The following is an 8070-nucleotide window of genomic DNA, read 5'->3' on the forward strand; positions in this document are numbered from 1 at the left end:
ACATACGAACTCACAGTGGTAATCATGCACCTTCTGTTTTGCGGCTCCCAAACGGTAGGTATGGTGGGGGTAAATTTCATCCACGATCTGGCAGCTCTGCTCAGTGACCTCAGTGACAATCGTGGATATATAGTGCCATATTTTATTCAATCTCACAGTTGTTACACTGCAAGACAAGTGAAAGCATATAAAAGTCTGGAAGCTTATAAGTTTTATGAAGCTGGTTTTGTATTGTATTTATTTCAATCTAAGTTATCAAATTCCATTGCTGAAGTAAAATGCAATATCAGTTTATTGAGATTTTGAGGTTAGGAGCAGCCTATTATAAGAGCGATCTGCTCGCAGGATTAAAAAGCTTAAGTTACATTAATAAAAAGTTTTAACATTGCATTCCTCTTTTCCAGTTTAATGTTAATAAGTGGTATTTTTACAAAAATCTATAAAAAAAATTCTTTATTTTCCCTGGCCAAAAAGATTAATTTTCTACCAAAAAAGGCGACTTTTTCAACGAAATTCACGAATTGTTAACCAAAAAGGGATACACTTTGAACCCAAAGTGAAAAATTTGCATGTACAATTAGATATTAAATTTTCACAAATAAAATAATTTTCAAATACAATCCTTGTAATTTTAAACAAGGAAATGAATTTTTAAATATAATTATGAATCTTGAATTAATTAAAAGGATTTTTAAGCTGGACAGCCTGTGAGATACAATCAAATTACAAACGATTATAATACATATAAATCATAATTAACTCTTCCGCTGCGGTTATGGTAAAGATAACTTCTTAAACATAACCACAATCTACATGCATGCATTTCTTAATTAACACGCATAAAATGTTCTTCGCAAACCCAGGCACTTTCTAACTGACTTGCACTTAAGGGCCCACAACACAAAACACTCATTTACATTTCCCTTCTTCTATTTGACATTATAATAAGTTCAATTGTTGACAGATCACTAGGCTCAAGATGAGACTTTCCCCACAAAATTTTGATTTTCATCAGCCTCTTGCAATCCGAAAAATCATGTGCCCTGGGTGCACATCACTGTATTTATTACACCCTACTAAGAAACAATATTTCACAATTTTACTTCTTTTATTTTAAAAACGTCACAATTTGTATGCGCAGTGATGGAAAAAATATGTTTCGCTAAGACCTAGATCTGAATAATTTAAAAATATTGCAATGTGGCTAAAATAGAAAGGCATGTGACACACTGAAATACCAATATTACCAACCTCACTTTTTCAGTTTACTGAATTTTCTTTGAACTTAAACACTTTTTTTGTAAATCAAATATCGGACTGAAACTTTGGAAAATGCACAAGAAGGCCAAAAACTACGTTGATATACGTGTTATTTGAATAGGAATTTCCCTAAAAATTATTTTCAAAAAAATTAAAACTGTGATCATTTTTTAACCCTCTGGTCACCACCTGGGTAATTTTTGACCTGAAGCGATTCTAAAAGTAAAGTTTCTGAAAAGGGCAACATCGGAGGGGCGGAGCAACTATGTTGATAATTAGGATAAAAGTTCGACCAATTTAAAGGGCACATGGCCGTTCTCAGTTCAACGCTGGTTTTCGTATAGGACGGACGGAAAGTGGACATTGGGTCAATTTTTACCCAAGGTGTTCTAAATAAGTTGAAAAATGAACACAAAATTTTAAGTGAATTTTTCTATTGAATACTGTTTATTCAGTTCATTTAAAAGTGGATTAGTAAAAAAACAATACTGATTGGAAAATAAGACTCCAGTCCTACTGAAAATTCCTATATAGGCTCCTACATAGGAATCTATATGTTTCGCCTATAGGAAATGACATAGGATCCTATATAGGTTCCTGTATATGTTGCTGTATATGTTGCTGTATGGGACTCTATCCAGATGTGCAGTAGTATTCTATGGCACCTACGGCTGCGCAGACGTTTTTTTGGTCCTGTATAGATGCACCTAGAGCAGCGATTCCCAAACTTTTTATGCACTTTCTGGGGAGCGGCAGGGGCCCCACCCTAAAATTTTTTCAAAATACTGGAACGCAAGTGAGACACTGGACGCTAGTCGTTCGTGCTCAGTTGCTTGCTTCGCTGACCTTTTCGTTGTTAGAGAATTAGCCGGTTGAGAAAAATGAAAAGTTGGTTAAATATTAATCAATAGAATTTTAATGAGTTCCGTTAGATTTGTTAGATTATCAAATAAACGTTAAAAAAAGGTAGAAGAAGATCGGATAATAACTTCAAGAGTTATCGCACTTTTGTTGCATTCACAAGATTTGTAAATATTTCATTTATTAGTTCGGATATTAACCGATTTTCAAAAACTTTGTTTTCATTTTCTTTAAATTATATTACGAAATTCATTCAGCCAATTAAAATTTAATTGAGCTAAGTCTTTATAATTTCAGTTATTGCAAGTTCATAACAATGAAAGGGTCATTCGTGGTAGGTACACGAAAGTCGAGGAAAGTAGCCTTCTAGTCGCAGCGGGGAGCCTGCCTAGCTGCCCGGCGCGGCATCCCCCTGCCGGCCTACCTTATTAGGAAGGGTCTCAAACAGGCATCTATGCAGAATCCTATGTCATTTCCTATACGTAGCACCTATAGGTGAAACGTATAGGATCCTATGTAGGTTCCCATATAGAAACCTATATAGGAATGTTCAGTAGGAAGGCTACTTTAGAGCAGATACGAAAACAGTGTCTTTATAACTGTTTGCTAAGCTTGGGGTCTCGCATTATTTCAATGTTCGATATTGAAATTCTTCGTCTCAGGAATGCAGTGACCAATTGCCAAAGCGATTACGCTTTCAATTTTTCGATACTATTTTGGGACAGAAAAACTGATACAGCGTACATCATTTGCCAGGTCCCACAATGGCGGGACCACCGTCGCGCAGTGTTCAAGAATTATTCAGGCGATTAATTAGGATAAATTATTTATATTTTTCAGTATAAATTTTTAAAGTAATTTTATTTGTAAAATGTATACTTTTCATTTTAGCCCGTTTTGTATCAATAAATGCAGAAGAGTTTCACAAATAAGCATTTATCACCTTTTTTACCTTATTTTTACCCTTATTTGTTTATTTAAATAATTTTTATTAAACAATATTTTTGTGCATTCTGTTTAGAAAGCTGATACCTTGAACTTTAATTTACACTCATAGGTTGTTGAAAAAGTGCAATTTAAAAAAAAATAGCCCAAAATGTAAGTATTAAAATTTATCTCATAGTGCACATTCACTCGGTGAGATAAATATACTTTTTTAAAGAAATAGTAAAATCACTTAAAGAGCTTTACAGAGCAAAGTCTACAGATTAAGGATCCCACTCATTTTATCCAATTACCCAAAAAACAAAAGAAATAAAATTAAAAAACAGAAAAAAGCATTTTTTGCCATTTTTCTTGCATTTTTTGTTATCAAATAAAAAATAATAAAAATATCGTTTTCACAATTGTCCAGTCTTTTTCTAGATACTCTACAGATTTCATTTCACACCTATTTATATAAAAAGATGCAATTTAAACATATTTAAAAGGTGTTTGAATTTTCCGGTCATTGGTGTCCCATGGTTGTCCGCAATAATTATGCAGAAAATAGGTAGTGCCCAGAGGGTTCATATTTTATCTTCGTATTTGACATTTTTTTAACTTGAGAACTTTTTTATATGGAGGGGCTATTTCGCCATACATGTATGTCGAAATAGCCGACGGTATCTTATTTCGACATACAAGTATGGCGAAAAAGTCGACGATAGCTTATTTCGACAAGCAATCATGGCCAAATAAGGACGGCATTTATTTCGCCCTTTCGGGATATATGCAAGGAGGGGTGGCGGTCAAAATAAGGAGAGTAAGATATTTATTATTATATGGTAGATTATAATAAACAAATTAACGATTAAAAAGACCATTGTAATTGCACCAGCTAAACATGAGAATGAGAGGCGCGTTAACCTCAAAATCCCTTCTTCTTCTTTAAAGAAATGGTTCAGAGGTTGTTCTGACCACAGCTGTCAAGTGGCGCAAAAATCGAATAATATACTAAATTTTAGCTCAGAAATGAAACATTTCAATTTTAGGAAAATGAAAATAAATTTTCAGGTCCGAATCAATTTCAGTTCATGCAACTTCAAGTTACATAATCATTCGCCTCTTTAGTATGTTGTCCATTATAGACTTTAGTGTGAGGTATTTTTGGTAAAAAGTTTTAAAATAAGCAAAGTTTTTTTCTTAGAATTTTCTCAAATATATCGTCAGAGAAAAAAGTCAATTTTCCGTGAAAACAATTCTCGTGGCCACAAAAATGTTTTAACCCACCTAAAACTTATATACAAAATTGTTATAGATGTTTAAAAAAAATTTGTAAATATTTTTAAAGAAAATTCGAATACTGATAACATCCGAATTTTTTTGATCGGGAAAAAAAGTGACGCTTAATTTGTTCCAAAACACGCCATATTTTGTCGCCAAGAGATTCTACGATTTGAAGTTCAACTCAGACCTTTGGAAAAAAAGTTTTCTATGATTTTCAGAATTGAAATTATATATTGACATTCAAGTCTTATGAGAGCTTACGAAAAATAATTGTTCATAGAAATTGTTTGCAATAATTCAGTGGATAATTATAAAACTTTTTTTTATGAGTGCAGATTAGGGTGTTCCAAATTTTTGTTGTCTCGAAAAAGTTCGAACGTTCAAAAAATGTCGAGGTTCAGAAAAAAGATAAAATATATAATATATAAATAAAATATAAATATATAAAATATATAATACCTAAACGTACTTTATTGTACATTTTCCAAAGTTTTAGCTCGATATTTTATTTACAAAAAAAGTTCTTAGGCTCAAAAAAAGATTCAGTGAACTGATAAAGTGAAGTCGGTAATATAGGTATTTGGCTGTGTCACATGCCCTTAAGTTCAAACAAAAAAATGCAGTGAACTGAAAAAGTGAGGTCGGTAATATAGGTATTTGAGTGTGTCACATATATTCCCTTAAGTATCCCAACGAACAATAGGCTATTCACCTCCGTTTTTAAGTTTCTTATCAGTTTCCCACAATTTCAACAACAAATATTTATTATTGCGAACAAAAATATGTATGCTGAAAAATAGATTTAACTTTTATCCTACACCCGGGATGCTGAACACCCTAGAGCAACTTCGAGCTCAATTTTGGTCACGCAAAATGTTGAGAATTAAACTCGTAAAGCTATTTATCGGTAGTTAAAAAGTGTCTCAAACCTATGAGATATTATTTGAGAATCTTCAAAGATTATTCAGAATTTTGTTAAGTTAAAGCAATTAATTTTAGACTTACAACAACCATTTAAAGTGGTTGGGATGTTCACCGCATGTGTAGTCCATGAAACTTTCTTGAGTGTATAGCCTAAACGTTAAATTGCACGATTCTTACCTCACGGACATTTTTTCGCAATAACTGAAGTTCATACGAAATGAGAGATCGAGTTAAAAGTTTGAGATATCAAATAAAAGCAGACAAGGAGCAGTTTATACGGTATTCAATTCGTATGATTACAAAAAAATCAGCCTTTTGATGAATGTTTGCTTGCTGATTAAATGAGACATTAATTAATTTGGTACTCATAAAACATATTCATTAAAAAAATGATTTTCAAGTGCTTTGATTTTGGAAATTTTTAATATTAAATTTGTTTTTATTACACAAAGATGAGAATTTGGATCAAATTTGATTTAAATGTTACGAGGTATACTCCTTACAAATTTTAACGTTCAAAATCAACACTGAATAATTAAAAATAGGAAACCTTTGAAATGTAACTATTTGAAACTAAAGTGTTTCCAGTGAAAAATGTGAAATTCATATCATGAAAAAAATGTAATATTTTCAAAATTAAAAAAAAAAAATAGGTACTTTTTTATGCTATTGTTGTTAACCAGAGAATAATATGAAACTTATTTTGATCGACCAGTAGATCAACAAATACTAACATCAAATATTTGTTTTCTAAGTAGGTGTTCAAAACAATTTCAAACATTAATATTATACATTATACATTATACATCTTCAATATTTAAATATAAGGACTTCAAGTTAAAAACTATTGTTCACGCTAAGATTTTTGAAATAAATAAAATCCATTTTAGTTCAAAATATGATTGTTTGAAACTGCTGTTTTAAGAGATCCGTTCTTATAAAATAAATTTAATTTATTTGACAGTATCTTAACTTGAAAGCTAATTTGTCTATTTTCTTTGGATTCACTACCCTTTCGAGCAGTATAATTACATTAAACTAAAACTTAATGAAATTAAATCACTTTACTTAAAAAATATAATTTCGCATATAAAGAAATACAACTTCAAGCAAATATTATTATGAATAATGAAAGGTCAGTGCAACAATTAAAACGCAGTACTTAATATTGCACGTGACTGAAGATTCCGAATTTAAAAAGTAAACATTTCTTGTAGAAAGAGCAAACTAAAAAAAGTTTTCTTAGACTTTGATGGCAGTAAAAATCCCAAAAATTGTTAAAGTCCAGGGCTCAAAGTAGTTGAAGTGCATTCACATGTGAAAATGTGGAGTCCAGAGAAGGACATAGGAAAAGGGTTAAAGGGGTTAAAGCATGGCAGTAGAAATCTTCAATTTAGGAAAGTGAATCAGCGACTCCAAAAAGAATTCTGGGCACGAGACAACTTTCAAGTAGATTGAATTTACCTTTAGGTTGGAACGAAGCGTAATTTGAATTTCTGACATGACATCCAGAAGCACGAGAACATGCGTATCACGATAGTTCCAAATAGTTCGCGAAATTATTTGGTCGGGAGAATCGAAGAATTTTCATCAAAGTGCACATGCTTTATGTGAGAAATAATAAGTTTAATGTCCCGGCGAGGCTGATGTTTCCGATGCTGGTAGTAGCACCGATTTGACGTTTTGTAAGAAATATATCCGAGGCTATTTGAGCTATCAAGCGCTTGATGGCCAGCCTAAGAGCCAAAAATCTCATCCGAAGCGCGGTAGCCTCGTCTCTTCACTTCATATCACGAATAAATATTTAAAACTCAATTTCACCTTCACTTTACTGCACGTCGATTCGATTTTCTTGTTCCGACTTCCGTACGTGCAGCACCGCTGTTGGAACGATTCCATTCGGATACGGATGCGTGAGCCGTGACGATTGCGATAGAGCCCTGCGCATGTGTGGGTGGTCTTAACATCGCATGTTTAAGCCCGCGCTCATCCCCGTGAGTACTTCGCAAAATTAAGGCGCGTTTTCACAGCTCTCTTTAGCAATCTAGACAATAGTCATGAAAAGTTGTCATTCTTGTCCATTATTCCATTCTTGTCATTGTTGTTATGATATCGAATAACCCAAATTAACGATTCTCATAACCAGTACTCGTAGCGAGTGGCCCGAAATCTTCTACGCATGCGTCGCGCTCGATCTCTGATTCGTTGCTGTTCACGCGCAATTTGAAATGCTAAAAAATAGCATTTTTATTGTTTATTATGAATAATATCATTTTAACTTATATAAATGTTTATTAGATAGATATCGATGAATTTTGATGAAAATTAAAATTTATTAAGTGCATACTGTGTAAATAAAAAAAATCCTTTGGTACTCACTTGTATTTTTCTTGCATATATTTCATTATTCGAAAATTTTGTTATTTAAAGTTTATTAAAATATTAAAATGCATTGACAATCTTGTTTTTCAATAGAATTATATTAATTAATACAAAAATTTATATTTTTAGCAAAAACAACCATAATTACCGACCGAAAGAAATATCGGCTGAGTGAAGACAATGTGTTTTGTCAAGTGTCATTTGTTTTTCCAAAGTGGATTGATCAAGAGAATTATCGCTGAAAAAACAAGAATTTGGATGACCAAAATTTGGAGAAAAAGAGGACTATTTCACGGAATACCATGGTAGATAATAATCTATTTCATAAGTATATCATTAGTGGGACGATGGTCGTGGGGGCTAAAGCGTAGGCTTTGGACCCACTCCTTCGGCTTGCGGGTTCGATTCCCGCCTCGCACTCTGGAAGAGTCTCGG

The 8070-nt window shown here is 32.7% G+C and overlaps 1 protein-coding gene across 4 annotated transcripts in view; it reads right to left on the minus strand.

Annotated features, from left to right (window-relative positions):
• Nucleotides 1–7187, minus strand: part of LOC117176068 — a 54553-nt gene extending 47366 nt beyond the window's left edge. Inside the window, exon 1 of one of the 4 annotated variants that reach the window (XM_033366074.1) lies at nucleotides 7075–7187. The gene's annotated coding sequence lies outside the window, so the exon portion shown is untranslated. Of the gene's footprint in view, nucleotides 1–6717 lie in introns of all 4 variants that reach the window. The other 3 variants (XM_033366075.1, XM_033366073.1, XM_033366076.1) reach the window with 3 other exon arrangements.
• Nucleotides 7188–8070: the final 883 nt, after the last annotated feature.

The sequence above is a fragment of the Belonocnema kinseyi genome, chromosome 7 (assembly GCF_010883055.1).
Source record: "Belonocnema kinseyi isolate 2016_QV_RU_SX_M_011 chromosome 7, B_treatae_v1, whole genome shotgun sequence".
NCBI classification, from domain to species: domain Eukaryota; kingdom Metazoa; phylum Arthropoda; class Insecta; order Hymenoptera; family Cynipidae; genus Belonocnema; species Belonocnema kinseyi.